Source organism: Oncorhynchus kisutch, linkage group LG2 (assembly GCF_002021735.2).
Source record: "Oncorhynchus kisutch isolate 150728-3 linkage group LG2, Okis_V2, whole genome shotgun sequence".
Classification (NCBI taxonomy): Eukaryota; Metazoa; Chordata; class Actinopteri; order Salmoniformes; family Salmonidae; genus Oncorhynchus; species Oncorhynchus kisutch.
The window spans coordinates 1017393-1034822 of record NC_034175.2 but is presented as its reverse complement, the minus strand read 5'-3'; the positions used below and the strand labels follow the sequence as shown (position 1 = coordinate 1034822).

General features: G+C 45.4%; 1 pseudogene; it reads left to right on the top strand.

The window, feature by feature from the left end:
• The first annotated feature begins 12417 nt into the window (after nt 1–12417).
• Nucleotides 12418–16560, top strand: LOC109880371 (GTP-binding protein GEM-like; annotated as a pseudogene).
• The last annotated feature ends 870 nt before the right edge of the window (nt 16561–17430 follow it).

Here is a 17430-nt window from a genome sequence, read left to right as displayed (position 1 = left end):
TAACTGACTTGCCTGGTTAAATAAAGGTAAAAAAAAAAAAAAAACATACACATGGTTAGCAGATGTTATTGGTCACATACACATGGTTAGCAGATGTGCATTGTTTAAAGTGGCTAGTGATACATTTTTTACATAAATGTTTCCATTATTAAAGTGGCTGGAGTTGAGTCAGTATGTTGGCAGCAGCCACTCAATGTTGGTGGTGGCTGTTTAACAGTCTGATGGCCTTGAGATATAATTTGTTTTTCAGTCTCTCGGTCCCTGCTTTGATGCACCTGTACTGACCTTGCCTTCTGGATGATAGCGGGGTGAAGAGGCAGTGGCTCGGGTGGTTGTTGTCCTTGATGATCTTTATGGCCTTCCTGTGACATCGGGTGGTGTAGGTGTCCTGGAGGGCAGGTAGTTTGCCCCGGTGATGCGTTGTGCAGACCTCACTACCCTCTGGAGAGCCTTACGATTGTGGGTGGAGTAGTTGCTGTACCAGGCGGTGATACAGCCCGACAAGATGCTCTCGATTGTGCATCTGTAAAAGTTTTTGAGCGCTTTTGGTGACAAGCTGAATTTCTTCAGCCTCCTGAGGTTGAAGAGGCGCTGCTGCGCCTTCTTCACCAAGCTGTCTGTGTGGGTGGACCAATTCAGTTTGTCCGTGATGTGTACGCTGTGGAACTTAAAACTTACTACCCTCTCCACTACTGTCCTGTCGATGTGGATAGGGGGGTGCTCCCTCTGCTGTTTCCTGAAGTCCACGATCATCTCCTTTGTTTTGTTGACGTTGAGTGTGAGGTTATTTTCCTGACACCACACTCCGAGGGCCCTCACCTCCTCCCTGTAGGCCGTCTCATCGTTGTTGGTAATCAAGCCTACCACTGTAGTGTCATCTGCAAACTAGATGATTGAGTTGGAGGCGTGCATGGCAACGCAGTCATGGGTGAACAGGGAGTACAGGAGAGGGCTCAGAATGCACCCTTGTGGGGCCCAGGCTCTCAAGCTTGATGATGAGTTTGGAGGGTACTATGGTGTTAAATGCTGCACTGTAGTCGATGAACAGCATTCTCACATAGGTATTCCTCTTGTCCAGATGGGTTAGGGCAGTGTGCAGTGTGGTTGCGATTGCGTCGTCTGTGGACCTATTGGGGCGGTAAGCAAATTGGAGTTGGTCTAGGGTGTCAGGTAGGGTGGAGGTGATATGGTCCTTGACTAGTCTCTCAAAGCACTTCATGATGACAGAAGTGAGTGCTACTCAGTGTAGTCGTTTAGCTCAGTTACCTTAGCTTTCTTGGGAACAGGAACAATGGAGGCCCTCTTGAAGCATGTGGGAACAGCAGACTTGGATAAGGATTGATTGAAAATGTCTGAAAACACATCAACCACATCAGTTTTGGTAGCGAGCCATGTCACTGGCACTGTATTGTCCTCAAAGCGAGAAAATAAGTTGTTTAGTCTGTCTGGGAGCAAGACATCCTGGTCTGCGACGGGGCTGGTTTTCTTTTTGTAATCCGTGATTGACTGTAGACCCTGCCACATACCTCTTGTGTCTGAGCTGTTGAATTGCGACTACTTTGTCTCTATACTGACGCTTAGCTTGTTTGATTGTCTTACTGTAGATGAATCAAACACTGCAGATGAATTATACACTACAGATGAATCAAACACTGCAGATCAAATCAAATGTTATTTGTGACATGCGCTGAATACAACAGGTGTCGACCTGACCGTGAAATGCTTACTTACATGAATCAAATGCTGCAAATGAATCAAATCAAATTGTATTGGTCACATACACATGTTTAGCAGATGTTATTGCAGGTGTAGTGCTTGTGTTCCTAGCTCCAACAGCGCAGTAGTATCTAAACACTACAAATGTATCAAACACTGCAGATGACTTAAACACACTCCATTAAAACCTGTGTTTCACTTTTAGGGATGGAGAGGTGGAAATGACTTCTGGAATGAGAGGTATCCAGCTGAATGAGTGTCCATGTCAACTGTTTCCACTGTCTTCAACTGTTTCATAAAGGTTTATATTATCTGAGTTATAGTCCAGGACCACACACACAGCAAGGCTGGCATGAAGGGAATGTGAACACACGCCACCACCCTGGGAGAGCCAGCCTCAGTACTGTAGTTACTACTGGTAGAGATGGAGCCTCAGTACTCTAGTTACTACTGGTAGAGATGGAGCCTCAGTACTCTAGTTACTATTGGTAGAGATAGAGAACCTCAGTACTGTAGTTACTACTGGTAGAGATGGAGCCTCAGTACTGTAGTTACAACTGGTAGAGATGGAGCCTCAGTACTGTAGTTACTACTGGTAGAGATGGAGCCTCAGTACTGTAGTTACTACTGGTAGAGATGGAGCCTCAGTACTGTAGTTACTACTGGTAGAGATGGAACCTCTGTACTGTAGTTACTACTGGTAGAGATGGAGCCTCAGTACTCTAGTTACTATTGGTAGAGATGGAGAGCCTCAGTACTGTAGTTACTACTGGTAGAGATGGAGCCTCAGTACTCTAGTTACTATTGGTAGAGATGGAGAGCCTCAGTACTGTAGTTACTACTGGTAGAGATGGAGCCTCAGTACTGTAGTTACTACTGGTAGAGATGGAGAGCCTCAGTACTGTAGTTACTACTGGTAGAGATGGAGAACCTCAGTACTGTAGTTACTACTGGTAGAGATGGAGAACCTCAGTACTGTAGTTACTACTGGTAGAGATGGAGAGCCTCAGTACTGTAGTTACTACTGGTAGAGATGGAGAACCTCAGTACTGTAGTTACTACTGGTAGAGATGGAGCCTCAGTACTGTAGTTACTACTGGTAGAGATGGAGCCTCAGTACTGTAGTTACTACTGGTAGAGATGGAGAGCCTCAGTACTGTAGTTACTACTGATAGAGATGGGGCCTCAGTACTGTAGTTAGTACTGGTAGAGATGGAGCCTCAGTACTCTAGTTACTATTGGTAGAGATAGAGAGCCTCAGTACTGTAGTTACTACAGGTAGAGATGGAGAACCTCAGTACTGTAGTTACTACTGGTAGAGATGGAGAACCTCAGTACTGTAGTTACTACTGGTAGAGATAGAGAACCTCAGTACTGTAGTTACTACTGGTAGAGATGGAGTACCTCAGTACTGTAGTTACTACTGGTAGAGATGGAGAACCTCAGAACTGTAGTAACTAATGGTAGAGACTGAGAGCCTCAGTACTGTAGTTACTACTGGTACTGATGGAGAACATCAGAAATTTAGTTACTAATGGTAGAGATGGAGAACCTTAGAACTGTAGATACTAATGGTAGAGACTGAGAGCCTCAGTACTGTAGTTACTACTGGTAGAGATGGAGAACCTCTGTACTGTAGTTAGTACTGGTAGAGATGGAGAGCCTCAGTACTCTAGTTACTACTGGTAGAGATGGAGCCTCAGTACTGTAGTTACTACTGGTAGAGATGGAGCCTCAGTACTGTAGTTACTACTGGTAGAGATGGAGCCTCAGTACTGTAGTTACTACTGGTAGAGATGGAGCCTCAGTACTGTAGTTACTACTGGTAGAGATGGAGCCTCAGTACTGTAGTTACTACTGGTAGAGATGGAACCTCTGTACTGTAGTTACTACTGGTAGAGATGGAGCCTCAGTACTCTAGTTACTATTGGTAGAGATGGAGAGCCTCAGTACTGTAGTTACTACTGGTAGAGATGGAGCCTCAGTACTCTAGTTACTATTGGTAGAGATGGAGAGCCTCAGTACTGTAGTTACTACTGGTAGAGATGGAGCCTCAGTACTGTAGTTACTACTGGTAGAGATGGAGAGCCTCAGTACTGTAGTTACTACTGGTAGAGATGGAGAACCTCAGTACTGTAGTTACTACTGGTAGAGATGGAGAACCTCAGTACTGTAGTTACTACTGGTAGAGATGGAGAGCCTCAGTACTGTAGTTACTACTGGTAGAGATGGAGCCTCAGTACTGTAGTTACTACTGGTAGAGATGGAGCCTCAGTACTGTAGTTACTACTGGTAGAGATAGAGAGCCTCAGTACTGTAGTTACTACTGGTAGAGATGGAGAACCTCAGTACTGTAGTTACTACTGGTAGAGATGGAGAACCTCAGAACTGTAGTAACTAATGGTAGAGACTGAGAGCCTCAGTACTGTAGTTACTACTGGTACTGATGGAGAACATCAGAAATGTAGTTACTAATGGTAGAGATGGAGAAACTCAGAACTGTAGATACTAATGGTAGAGACTGAGAGCCTCAGTACTGTAGTTACTACTGGTAGAGATGAAGAACCTCTGTACTGTAGTTAGTACTGGTAGAGATGGAGAGCCTCAGTACTGTAGTTACTACTGGTAGAGATGGAGAGCTTCAGTACTGTAGTACTAGAACCTCAGTACTGTAGTTACTACTGGTAGAGATGGAGAACCTCTGTACTTAAGTTACTAATGGTAGAGACTGAGAGCCTCTGTACTGTAGTTACTACTGGTAGAGATGGAGAACCTCTGTACTGTAGTTACTACTGGTAGAGATGGAGAACCTCTGTACTGTAGTTACTACTGGTAGAGATGGAGAGCTTCAGTACTGTAGTTACTACTGGTAGAGATGGAGCCTCAGTACTGTAGTTACTACTGGAAGGGATAGAGAGCTTCAGTACTGTAGTTACTACTGGTAGAGATGGAGAGCTTCAGTACTGTAGTTACTACTGGTAGAGATGGAGAGCCTCAGTACTGTAGTTACTACTGGTAAGGATAGAGAGCCTCAGTACTGTAGTTACTACTGGTAGAGATGGAGAACCTCTGTACTGTAGTTAGTACTGGTAGAGATGAAGAGCCTCAGTACTGTAGCTACTACTGGTAGAGATGGAGAGCCTCAGTACTGTAGTTACTACTGGTAGAGATGGAGAACCTCTGTACTGTAGTTACTACTGGTAGAGATGGAGAGCTTCAGTACTGTAGTACTAGAACCTCAGTACTGTAGCTACTACTGGTAGAGATGGAGAGCCTCAGTACTGTAGTTACTACTGGTAGAGATGGAGAACCTCTGTACTGTAGTTACTACTGGTAGAGATGGAGAGCTTCAGTACTGTAGTACTAGAACCTCAGTACTGTAGTTACTACTGGTAGAGATGGAGAACCTCTGTACTGTAGTTACTACTGGTAGAGATGGAGAGCCTCAGTACTGTAGTTACTACTGGTAGAGATGGAGAGCCTCAGTACTGTAGTTACTACTGGTAGAGATAGAGAGCCTCATTACTGTAGTTACTACTGGTAGAGATGGAGAACCTCAGTACTGTAGTTACTACTGGTAGAGATGGAGAACCTCAGAACTGTAGTAACTAATGGTAGAGACTGAGAGCCTCAGTACTGTAGTTACTACTGGTACTGATGGAGAACATCAGAAATGTAGTTACTAATGGTAGAGATGGAGAAACTCAGAACTGTAGATACTAATGGTAGAGACTGAGAGCCTCAGTACTGTAGTTACTACTGGTAGAGATGGAGAACCTCTGTACTGTAGTTAGTACTGGTAGAGATGGAGAGCCTCAGTACTGTAGTTACTACTGGTAGAGATGGAGAACCTCTGTACTGTAGTTACTACTGGTAGAGATGGAGAGCTTCAGTACTGTAGTACTAGAACCTCAGTACTGTAGTTACTACTGGTAGAGATGGAGAACCTCTGTACTGAAGTTACTAATGGTAGAGACTGAGAGCCTCTGTACTGTAGTTACTACTGGTAGAGATGGAGAACCTCTGTACTGTAGTTACTACTGGTAGAGATGGAGAGCTTCAGTACTGTAGTTACTACTGGTAGAGATGGAGCCTCAGTACTGTAGTTACTACTGGAAGGGATAGAGAGCTTCAGTACTGTAGTTACTACTGGTAGAGATGGAGAGCTTCAGTACTGTAGTTACTACTGGTAGAGATGGAGAGCCTCAGTACTGTAGTTACTACTGGTAAGGATAGAGAGCCTCAGTACTGTAGTTACTACTGGTAGAGATGGAGAACCTCTGTACTGTAGTTAGTACTGGTAGAGATGAAGAGCCTCAGTACTGTAGCTACTACTGGTAGAGATGGAGAGCCTCAGTACTGTAGTTACTACTGGTAGAGATGGAGAACCTCTGTACTGTAGTTACTACTGGTAGAGATGGAGAGCTTCAGTACTGTAGTACTAGAACCTCAGTACTGTAGTTACTACTGGTAGAGATGGAGAGCCTCAGTACTGTAGTTACTACTGGTAGAGATGGAGAGCCTCAGTACTGTAGTTACTACTGGTAGAGATAGAGAGCCTCATTACTGTAGTAACTACTGGTAGAGATGGAGATCCTCAGTACTGTAGTTACTACTGGTAGAGATGGAGAACTTCAGTACTGTAGTTACTAGAACCTAGGTACTGTAGTTACTACTGGTAGAGATGGAGAGCTTCAGTACTGTAGTTACTATAACCTCAGTACTGTAGTTACTACTGGTAGAGATGGAGAACCTCAGTACTGTACTTACTACTGGTAGAGATAGAGAGCCTCAGTACTGTAGTTACTACTGGTAGAGATGGAGAGCCTCAGAACTGTAGTTACTAATGTTAGAGATGGAGAACCTCAGAACTGTAGTTACTAATGGTAGAGACTGAGAGCCTCAGTACTGTAGTTACTACTGGTAGAGATGGAGAACCTCTGCACTGTAGTTACTACTGGTAGAGATGGAGAGCTTCAGTACTGTAGTTACTAGAACCTCAGTACTGTAGTTACTACTGGTACTGAGGGAGAACCTCAGAACTGTAGTTACTACTGGTAGAGATGGAGAAACTCAGAACTGTAGTTACTACTGGTAGAGATGGAGAGCTTCAGTACTGTAGTTACCAGAACCTCAGTACTGTAGAGACTACTGGTAGAGATGGAGAGCTTCAGTACTGTAGTTACCAGAACCTCAGTACTGTAGTTACTACTGGTAGAGATGGAGAGCTTCAGTACCGCCGTTACTACTGGTAGTGATGGAGAGCCTCAGTACTGTAGTTACTACTGGTAGAGATGGAGAGCCTCAGCACTGTAGTTACTACTGGTAGAGATGGAGAACCTCAGAACTGTAGTTACTATTGGTAGAGATGGAGAGCCTCAGTACTGTAGTTACTACTGGTAGAGATGGAGAGCCTCCTTACTTTAGTTACTACTGGGAAAGATGGAGAGCCTCAGTACTGTAGTTACTACTGGTAGAGATGGAGAGCCTCCTTACTTTAGTTACTACTGGTAGAGATGGAGAGCCTCAGTACTGTAGTTACTACTGGTAGAGATGGAGAGCCTCCTTACTTTAGTTACTACTGGTAGAGATGGAGAGCCTCAGTACTGTAGTTACTACTGGTAGAGATGGAGAGCCTCCTTACTTTAGTTACTACTGGTAGAGATTGAGTACCTCTTATCTCCCGCTGCCAGAGGTCTGTACATTTGAATTGTGTGTCCTTTGGTGTGTGTGTGTAGTCAGTTGTATTTTATTTAGGACAGTCTCAGGCTGGGTGATTGGCTCGTGTTTTTCTGCATGTGTGTGTCCTTTGTCTGCTGCAGCACCAAGCAGCTGCGTGGGATTTATGGATCAGGGTGTGTCCACTGTCCTGGTTTCAGATGATTTAGTCTGTGTTTGTGTATGTGTGGCACTGTGGGTTGATTTGTATGGCAGATTGAATGGAGTCTGTCTGACATGCCCTGTCCTCAACAGAAACACGATTATTATAATTATTACACAACACAAGTGATCAGACCCACACCCTGTGTTTGTCAGCTAGGATGGTTGTGTAATAACACAGTCTGAATGGCATTCAGCTCTCCCTTTTAGTGTAGTGATATTGGGGAAACTGCTGGAGTAGGCCTTGAACCAGTAACCCTTGAACCAGTAACCAGTAACCCTGCGCTTAGTAGCCAAGTGCTCTACCCCCTTTGCCATACATGAGGAAGTAGGTGTGACCCACTTGGTATTATTGAACCGAGTTCATCCCCGATCCTCAAGACCATTAGCCTTCAGAGCTAAAGCCTAAATATATTGGCACCTTTACACAATTTATAATTTCTTCTAAAATCAGTTGAAATTTAAAAATGTTCGGTGTTCACACGTGTAATTGTTTGATTAACAATTTCACAGGACCTAAACAATTATAATAATCAAAACTGAAATTGAGATTTGTCACTTCAAAGTAAAAAATAAAATAAAAAGTGTATTATTACAAATTCTCATTACTTTGGTTCGAGGCAAGTGATACTCGGCAAGTGTAGTTTATCTCACCTGTGGTAAGTACAGGTGCGTACTGGGTAAAAATAGCCATTCAAGCAGTTTTGAAAGAGAAAACAAAACATTCTGCCCCATTGTACTCCATTGTAAAGTACAAGGTTGCCAATATATTTGACAGTATTGGTATATGCATGAGATTCGAGTCTTCATGGCACAGACAAGATGACTCATCATACGAACGCAGTTTCCCAAACCACTTCCTCTACATCTGCGTCCATACAGAGAGAAGAGACAGTTAAAGTACTACCTTGAGTTCTTTATAAAATGGCATCACCATAGCAACCATCTCTATGTAACTCATGATCGCATTCAGCCTCGCACTCCCGCTTAGAGCATGTCATGGTGCCATGAGATGCGTCTCGCCTCAGACACAGTGCATTGTGGGTTCTATGGACCATGTTGTTTTTCACGTGTCCAGCAGACGAAAGAGTCAGTCACTCTCTATCCAGACAGTGATCTTTGTTGAGAGGACATGACACACACTAATGGAAATATGTTCGAAACGCTCCTGTGTGTCTAACACGCACACACAAGGACACACACACACTCACAGACAAGTAGACTGTGTGTGAGTCCAGGCTTATTGTTGAAGAAGGTATGAATAGAGATATGGTATGAACCTTATAGGTCACTGCAATAGTGTATTAGTGCACATCCATTCACTAGGCTTTAATCCAGGGCCCACAGACTCACCGTTTTACGGTCGTGTCTATTCATCAAAAGTATATTAATAGCAAACAACAAGCATTAGCAGCAGATGATAAATAGGCATGTTTGGGACTGGACCGGCTGCTCTGACTCTGACTGGACTGGCTGCTCTGACTCTGACTGGACCGGCTGCTCTGACTGGACTGGCTGCTCTGACTCTGACTGGACCAGCTGCTCTGACTCTGACTGACTGGACTGGCTGCTCTGACTCTGACTGGACTGGCTGCTCTGACTCTGACTGGACCGACTGCTCTGACTCTGACTGACTGGACTGGCTGCTCTGACTCTGACTGGACCAGCTGCTCTGACTCTGACTGACTGGACTGGCTGCTCTGACTCTGACTGGACTGGCTGCTCTGACTCTGACTGGACCGACTGCTCTGACTCTGACTGACTGGACTGGCTGCTCTGACTGGACCGGCTGCTCTGACTGACTGGACTGGCTGCTCTGACTCTGACTGGACCAGCTGCTCTGACTCTGACTGACTGGACCGGCTGCTCTGACTGACTGGACCGGCTGCTCTGAGACTGACTGACTGGACCGGCTGCTCTGACTCTGACTGACTGGACAGGCTGCTCTGACTCTGACTGACTGGACTGGCTGCTCTGACTCTGACTGACTGGACTGGCTGCTCTGACTCTGACTGGACCGGCTGCTCTGACTCTGACTGGACCGGCTGCTCTGACTCTGACTGGACTGGCTGCTCTGACTCACTGACTGGACTGGCTGCTCTGACTGACTGACTGGACTGGCTGCTCTGACTCTGACTGGACTGGCTGCTCTGACTCTGACTGACTGGACTGGACTGGCTGCTCTAACTCTGACTGACTGGACTGGCTGCTCTGACTCTGACTGGACTGGCTGCTCTGACTCTGAGTCAGAGCGGCCGGTCCAGTCAGTCAGAGTCAGAGCAGCCGGTCCAGTCAAATGTGGATGACAGGACTCTTGTCTGGTGCCTGAATTGTGAAAGAGTGTGTGAGTGGATATGTGCATGTGGAAGTGTGATTGTGAGGACTTATCACTGTCATTCTTTTAGTTTGTTAGGTAGGAAAAGAGATGCCAATGCATAGGTTGGGTGAGGACATCAGAGGACTGTGTGACTCGTAATGTAACTCCTGGCCCAGTGTGACTCATGGTTTTACTCCTGGCCCAGTGTGACTCATGGTTTCACTCCTGGCCCAGTGTGACTCATGGTTTTACTCCTGGCCCATTGTGACTCATGGTTTTACTCCTGGGCCAGTGTTACTTGTGGTGTAACTCCTGGCCCAGTGTGACTCATGGTTTTACTCCTGGCCCAGTGTGACTCGTGATGTAACTCCTGGCCCAGTGTGACTTGTGGTGTAACTCCTGGCCCAGTGTGACTCATAGTTTTACTCCTGGCCCAGTGTGACTCATGGTGTAACTCCTGGCCCAGTGTTACTTGTGGTGTAACTCCTGGCCCAGTGTTACTTGTGGTGTAACTCCTGGCCCAGTGTGACTTGTGGTGTAACTCCTGGCCCAGTGTGACTTGTGGTGTAACTCCTGGCCCAGTGTGACTTGTGGTGTAACTCCTGGCCCAGTGTGACTTGTGGTGTAACTCCTGGCCCAGTGTTTCATCTCATTGGCGGTATTAATCTAAGTCTTCCGTATACCTACTGCAGTAAACCAACCTCTAAATCTATCTGTTCATTCAGCTTCTTTACCAGTCAGAGATTAATGGAGACATAGACCTGCTTCAGGAGGAGTGTGGGGTGGGGGGGGGCACTAAAGAAACAAATGATTCTATGCTAAAATCTGGGTAAAAGATTAAAAGGAATGTGAGTCTTATTCATTACGTTTAGTAATGTCTTTCTTTTCTAAAGTCTACCAACCTTGCCAGCAGGCTTGTTAGTTTAGACAAGCTACAGTGCTTGTTTACAGAAGTATTCAGGGTCTCAAAATTGAGCTCAGGTGCATCCTGATCCATTGATCTTCCTTGAGATGTTTCTACAACTTGATTTGAGTCCACCTGTGGTAAAGTCAATTGATTGTACATGATTTGGAACGGCACACACCTGTGCCTTTTCTGGTCCCACAGTTGACAGTGCATGTCACAGCAAAAACCAAGTCAAGAGGTCGAAGGAATTGTCCATAGAGCGCCTTGACAGCATTGATGGTCCCCAAGAACACAGTGGCCTCCATCATTCTTAAATGGAAGAAGTTTGGATTCTTCCTAGAGCTGGCCACCCGGCCAAACTGAACAATCGGGGGAGAATGGCCTTGGTCAGGGAGGTGACCAAGAACCCGAAAGTCACTCTGACATAGCTCCAGAGTTCCTCTGTGGAGATGGGAGAACCTTCCAGAGGGACAACCATCTCTCAGGCATTTATGGTAGAGTGGCCAGACGGAAGCCTCAGTAAATGCACAAGACAGCCTGCTTGGAGTTTGCCAAAAGGCACCTAGAGGACTCTCTGACCATGAGAAACAAGATTCTCTGGTCTGACGAAACCAAGATTGAACTTTTTGGCCTGAATGTCAAGTGTCACGTCTGGAGGAAACCTGGCACCATTCCTACGGTCAAGCATGGTGGTGGCAGCATCATGCTGTGGGAATGTTTTTCAGCGGCAGGGACTGGGAGACTAGTCAGGATCGAGGCAAAGATGAACGGAGCAAAGTACAGAGAGATCCTTGACGAAACCTGCTGCAGAGTGCTCAGGACCTCAGACTGGGGGCGAAGGTTCACTTTCCAACAGGACAGCAGCCCTAAGCACTCAGCCAAGAAAACGCATTAGTGGCTTTGGGACGTTTGGGAAGTCTCTGAATGTCCTTGAGTGGCCCAGCCGGAGCCCGGACTTGAACCTAACTTGAATCTAACATCTCTGGAGAGACCTGAAAATAGCTGCGCAGCGACGCTCCCCATCCAACCTGACAGAGCTTGAGAGGATCTGCAGAGAATAATGTGAGAAACTTCCCAAATACAGGTGTGCCAAGTTTGTAGCGTCATACCCAAGAAGACTTGAGGCTGTAATCGCTGCCAAAGGTGCTTCAGCAAAGTACTGAGTAAAGGGTCTGAATACTTACGTAAATGGAACGTTTTTTTTAATACATTTTCAAACATTTCTATAAACCTGTTTTTGCTTTGTCATTATGGGTCATTGTGTGTGGATTGGTGAGGGAAGAAACTATGTTATCAATTTTATAATAAGGCTGTAAACGTTTAAAATGTGGAAAAAGTCAAGGGGTCTGAATACTTTCCAAATGCACTGTAGCCTGAAATGGCTCTTGGTAGCTAGTTATGAGGCTAGCTAAAGCCAACTTCATAAAATATCTATGTGGCTAGTAGTATTACAGAGAAACAACAACAACATATCTTTTTTATTATTCTTATTTTTTAAACAGGACACATCTGAGGGGGCATGTGCCCTTGTGCCCCCTGTGGGCATGATGCCTCTGCCTAGAGGAGAATGTACTGGGGCCTTCTGTCACTCAAATGCATGGCTTTATATGACCTTTCTCCATTGCAGCACCAGAGTGTAACCAGACAGACCCCCTCACACCACTGGTCCAGAGCCGTGAGAACGCACAAGGGTGAGGGAGGAGACACAGACTTGACGTCAAGGAAACCCTTTCTCGCGCTGAGCCCTTCTTTATATAAATCTCGCCGCGGAAGAAATCCCATTATAACATTAGAGAGAGACCAATTTACGGGATTACACGCGCTCACAGTGTTCAGAGACCTCAACAACCAAACAGCCTCTTTCTTTCCCATCTCGAGGATTTAACTATCTACCTGCACTAATGCTTGACTTCCACTGATGTGGGACAACTTCTGACATTTGCTCGTAGCTCTTGATGAACTCTTATTCCTGAGTTTGGACATTCGGTTGTATCCAGTCTCAATCAATTTCACTAAATTATGGACTTGTAGGATTTATTTTACTTTCTGAGAATACTTTGGAGATTCCCATCTGTTCCATGATTTGTTTTATAGCCCAGTCCAGGGGTGTTTCTTCAGCGCACCTTCATTTTTAAAGGGCGAGTTTTATTAGTTTGACTTATTTTATTATCTTATCATCATGCTGTTGAGTATGCGACGACACAGTCTGCGGCTGCAGCACCAACTCCACCGGAGGAGCATCAGTGATTCCGGGAGCCACCTATCAGACAGCCTCGCGTCTCCAGCGTGCATGTCCCGCTCCAAATCCTGTACGAACTCCGCCGGGGAATCGGATGGGAGCCGCGACAGCTGGGCCTCTTTAGACTCCACAGACTCCGTCATCTCCACTGGGTCTACCGGGAATACCGGCGGCAGCTCGATACCGTTTCGCGTGGTGCTGCTGGGCGCCAGGGTTCGGTAAATCCGCGATTGCCAGCATCTTCGCTGGAGCGGCGGACAGCATGGAGAGTGACGAGTGCGAGCTCTATGGAGGTGAATGAATTACAATGCGCTTGATAATAAGGAAAATCTGCTTTATAGGGTAGGTCAGTATTCTGACTTTGTGATGGATGTATTTAATGCTGTTGTGCGTAATGGGCACATAGGGAAACATCCACTTGGCCTCCTTTTTACGCATCCCTCTTACATCAATATAAAAGTAAGATGCTTGAACAATTCTACTTGTATGAATCTAGATGTTTGTTAAAGGAATTAAATTACTCTATGTTTTAATATCCAATTCAATTAAACACTCTGTCCATTCATAAGGACTTGTAAGACCCTTATTCTATAATAATAGACAGAGCCCAGTCTCAAAATCAAACAGCAGAGTTTATTCTCGAGAGTACTGAGTACTTACACATTTAACCACAGGTTATAAACTGAAAATGACGTCAGCGTTTTCTAAATGTTCCGTCTCTTCTTGACACTGGTAGAAAGGCTCTATAGTTCTCAAGCCTTCCCTCCTCGCCTAGAGCCAAGGTCAGCCAGTGTAGATAAGCATTCTAGTCAGTCTGGAGATATAGTTCATTTGTACCAAGGAACAGACTGTCATTGTTCTAACTCTTGACCACATTCACCACATTATATTCAGTACTGGGATCAAGAAAGAAAATTCATACATGTACAGTAACATAATAGTATTCTGATTAGTACATATACAGTAACATAATAGTATTCTGACTCGTCAGGCCTGATTGAAATGTATACATAATTAGTCATTATAGGTAAAAATTCCCTTAACAATGTTGTTTGTAAATGTGGTTCTAAACACAGTGATTGGTTTGTTCTTCAGATGAGGGGTGTGAGCAGACCATCACAGTGGATGGAGAGAAAGCCACAGTCACTCTAGTGGACAACTGGGACTCAGAGGTAAGAGAGAAACTTCTAATGGTTACTTGATGAAACTGTAGTCTGTAGGCCTAGTTTCAACTCTGTCTTGCTGTGTGTGTGTTTTAGCCATACTCTAACAGTTTGTTTACATGTCACAGCTCTAACGTAGTCTCTATTTGTGTTCCCTTCAGGATGAGGGAGGGTCGTCTCAGGACCAGTGTATACAGACAGGCGATGCGTACCTGCTGGTCTACTCTATAACTGACCGGTCCTCCTTCCTGAAAGCCTCAGAGCTACGTATATCCCTCCGCCAACACCGCCCTGCCCACCACACGCCAATCATCCTGGTCATGCGTTTGTGGCCCATTCCTCCTAACAGAGCTGGTGTAACTTAGTCAGGTTTGTAGGCCTCCTTGCTTGCAAACACTTTTTCAGTTCTGCCCACACATTTTCTATAGGATTGAAGTCAGAGCTTTGTGATGGCCACTCCAATAACTTGACTTTGTTATCCTTAAGCCATCTTGCCACATCTGTGGAAGTATGCTTGGGGTTATTGTCCATTTGGAAGACCCATTTGCGACCAAACTTTAACTTTAACTGATGTCTGGAATTGTTGCTTCAATATGTCCACATAAATTTCCTCCCTCATGATGCCATCTATTTTGTGAAGTGCACCAGTCCCTCCTGCAGCAAAGCACCTCCACAACATGATGCTGCCACCACCACTGTTGGGATGGTGTTTTTCGGCATGCAAGCCTACCCCTTTTTCATTTAAACATAACGATGGTCATTATGGCAAAATAGTTATATTTTTGTTTCATCAGACCAGAGGACATTTCTCCAAAAGGTACCATCTTTGTCCCCATGTGCAGTTGCAAACCGTAGTCTGGCTTTTTAGTTTTTTTTGCAGCAGTGGCTTCTTCCTTGCTGAGCGCCTTTCACGTTATGTTGATACAGGACTTGTTTTACTGTGGATATAGAAACTTTTGTACCTGTTTCCTCCAGCATCTTCACAAGGTCCTGGGATTGATTTGCACTTTTCACACCCAAGTACGTTCATCTCTAGGAGACAGAACGCGTCTCCTTTCTGAGAAGTATTCCGGCTGCGTGGGCCCATGGTGTTTAAACTTGCATACTATTGTTTGTACAGATGAACGTGGTACCTTCAGGCATTTCGAAATTGCCCCCAAGTATGAACCAGACTTGTGGAGGTCTTGGCTGATTTCTTTTGATTTTCCCAGTGCACGCTAACCAAGGTTGCCAGGTGCACGGTGTTTCCTCCGACACATTGGTGCGGCTGGCGTCCGGGTTGGATGCGCGCTGTGTTAAGAAGCAGTGCGGCTTGGTTGGGTTGTGTATCGGAGGACGCATGACTTTCAACCTTCGTCTCTCCGAGCCAGTACGGGAGTTGTAGCAATGAGACAAGATAGTAGCTACTAAACAATTGGATACCACGAAATTGGGGAGAAAAAAAGGGGTAAAATTCAACAACAAAAAACAAACAAAACATGTCAAATGTAAACGCTAACTTCCGACTTCAACTGTATGTTACAGAGGGCTGTGGATGAGCTATGGTGTTTGATAGTATGTTTATGTGTTTCTCAGCAGCGATCTGACTGTGTGTGACTGTTTTTCTCACCAGAGGGGCCGTAAGTTCATCGAGACGTCAGCAGCAGCTACACAACGTCTGGCCAGCCTTCCATGGCATTGTACAGCAGCTACGACTACGCAGAGACACCAAGGAGAATAACAACCACCGCAGACACACACACTCACACACACGCCGCGACAGCATACCCCAGAAGGCCAAACGCTTCCTGGACAAGATGGTGGCCAAGAACAATGCCAACGTCGCATTCCGTCTGAAGTCCAAATCCTGCCATGACCTTTCAGTACTCTAAGACCCAGGACACACACACAACCCCACCCCTACTTCAGTCTACATTAGACTGACCCCTCAAAACTGTCACCCCATTCGCCAGCCTCTGTGACGGTCTGGAGAATCAACCAATGGACATGCAGTGTTCTGACAATCTCAGCCGACAGAGAGATTGAAAAAGGAAAAGAGAGAGAGGTGCTAGATAATTAGTGATCTCTAATCCTTTTAGGGTCATGAGAGAGATGTTAAATCCTGTCCTTTTTTCATCCCTCACTGAGACTCTCTCCTCTCTCTCTATCATCCCTCGTTCTCTCTCCCAAAGTGCTTGACCAGGGTTACCCGGACAATTTGAAGCCTGATAACAAGGTGCTTATATGTCCGTGGTTTTGTACATAGTCCTATCTGTCCGGTTGAGAACTGACAATCTGCACTGCTCATCTTGTGTATGTTTTGCTGTGTGTGGATATTTTCCGTTGGTTTTGTTTAGCAGTGGAATAAAATCCATATTTTCTTTAAAATGTCATAATGTTCACTTGTCTTTGTCTTGCTAGACCTCAATAACATCACACACACAAACATGCTATTGGAACAAGACTCAGCAGGTGACACAGAGCAGTTATCCTCCCCTCAGAGGTAACTCCATAGTGTGTGTGTTCTACCAGGATGATTGGCACTGACCCCCTAGAGACCTGGGATTGGGGCCAGGGCAGTGTGAGAGAGGGATAATTAGGCTACCTTCAGCCAGAGTGTGTTTGGGGTCTGTTACGAGATTGAAGCCAGCGGGGAATGAGAGAGCCATGTCTGGATTAATGACTGACTGGAGAGGGCTGCCTTTAGAAACACTAATTCAATTGAGGAAGGGGAACTGGACACACAGACATGTCTTGTACAGTGGCATCTCAGATTATGTCAAGTGAGTGAGTTGTCAAGGTAACATGCTGGAGGAGGAGTCAAGAAACAGGAAGTGGTTAGAAGCCTGATTAAATTGTATTTGTCTGTCTGTGTGTGTGTCAGGGGCATAGGCATGGGTGGGCTGGGCTGGGGTGGACACAGGCCCATTCATTGGGGAGACAGGCCCTGCCAGGTCCACCCAATTAGATTGAGCAAAAACAAAAAAAATGCAGGCCTATCCACAAACACATTTTTGGCTATTTCCCTGGTGTATCTGTATGTGTGCATGCGTGTGTATTTGCGTTCCTTATCTCAGAGGCAAGGTAGATTAGGTTGATATCCTAATCTTGTTTCAGTACTTAAACACTGATTGATCAAAGTAGACAATTATCGATTATGGATCACCTACTGAACGAGTCAGCAGGGAGATGAATACCTTCATCCTCATCATCATCATCATTGAAGGGT